Source organism: Seriola lalandi, unplaced genomic scaffold, assembly GCF_002814215.2.
Source record: "Seriola lalandi dorsalis isolate HSWRI2012SDOR001 ecotype SW California unplaced genomic scaffold, Sedor1 jcf7180002054845, whole genome shotgun sequence".
Lineage (NCBI taxonomy): Eukaryota > Metazoa > Chordata > Actinopteri > Carangiformes > Carangidae > Seriola > Seriola lalandi.
The window spans coordinates 37,367-38,922 of record NW_019525398.1 but is presented as its reverse complement, the minus strand read 5'-3'; positions in this window follow the sequence as shown (position 1 = coordinate 38,922).

Genomic DNA, 1,556 nt, shown 5'->3' with positions numbered 1-1,556 from the left:
TCTCTCCTCAAATCAATTGACTTCTACATGAAGGATTGTGGAGGATTTTCCTGCTCACTTGACTTTTGCTACAAAATGTCCAGTTCATCAAAGTCAATTTCAGTGATGAGCAGGATTCTTCACATTCACTCTGACTCTTCAAACTTACATGTTTTTAAAGCTGATTTTCCTTTATGGGAAATGAAGGAAAATAAACTTGATGCTGCTTAATACAGTAAATGAATACAGTTGTTGTCTGATGACAAATGTCTTTTTTTTTTTTTTTCATGTATTTTTTGGGGCTTTTTGTGCCTTTATTGATAGAGCAGTGGAGAGAGACAGGAAATGGGGAGGCAGAGAGAGGGGGAATGACATGCAGGAAAGGGCTTGTCCGATGCAGGACTCGAACCGGGGCCAACTGCAGCGAGGATCTTAGCCTCTGCACATCGGGCGGATGCTCAACCAACTGAGCTATACGACACACGGACAAATATCTTTTATATGAAATATTCACTTTAACAACAACAAACAACTTGAGGAAAAGTATAGAAATTGTGTCAAATATTACATTTAATATTTATACAATTTTAATGATGTTAAATAATTAAGAGTGTGGGTTAAATATAATTAACAGACTGACATATAGATTTTCTATGTATATAATATATAAAGCAGGATGATATATATAGATTTATACTTCCATGGTATATATTACACTAATCCACAGTAAATATAATTTGTATAATGTTCAAACTGTTTATCTAATGAATGTAACCACACTTTATATAATGGAGAATGTGTTTGATTGTGTAAAATATATCAACAATAATGTGAAACAATTGACAAATTCTCTTTGAATAGTCAAAGACAATATAAAAAACAACTTATTATATTATGAATATAATAAGTTTTTATTACATTAGTTTGGTGGTAATAAGTGTTATTTACAGTGCATCCGGAAAGTATTCACACCCCTTCACTTTCCCCACATTTTGTTATGTTACAGCCTTATTCCAAAATGGATTAATTTCCTTTTTTCCTCATCAATCTACACACAATACCCCATAATGACAAAGCAAAAAACGTTTTTTAGAAATTCAGTCAGTTCATGTCAGATCAGAAACCAAGCCATGAAGTCAAAGGAATTGTCTGTAGACCTCCGAGACAAGATTGTATCGAGGCACAGATCTGGGGAAGGGTACAAAAACATTTCTGCAGCATTGATGGTCCCAAAGAGCACAGTGGTCTCCATCATTCGTAAATGGAAGAAGTTTGGAACCACCAGGACTCTTCCTAGAGCTGGCCGCCCAGTCAAACTGAGCAATCGGGGGAGAAGGGCCTCGGTCAGGGAGGTGACCAAGAACCCGATGGTCACTCTGACAGAGCTCCAGCGTTCCTCTGTGGAGATGGGAGAAACTTCCAGAAGGACAACCATCTCTGCAGCACTCCACTAATCAAGCCTTTATGGTAGAGTGGCCAGACGGAAGCCTCTACTCAGTAAAAGGGACATGACAGCCCGTTTGGAGTTTACCAGAAGGCACCTAAAGGACTCTCAGACAATGAGAAACAAGATTCTC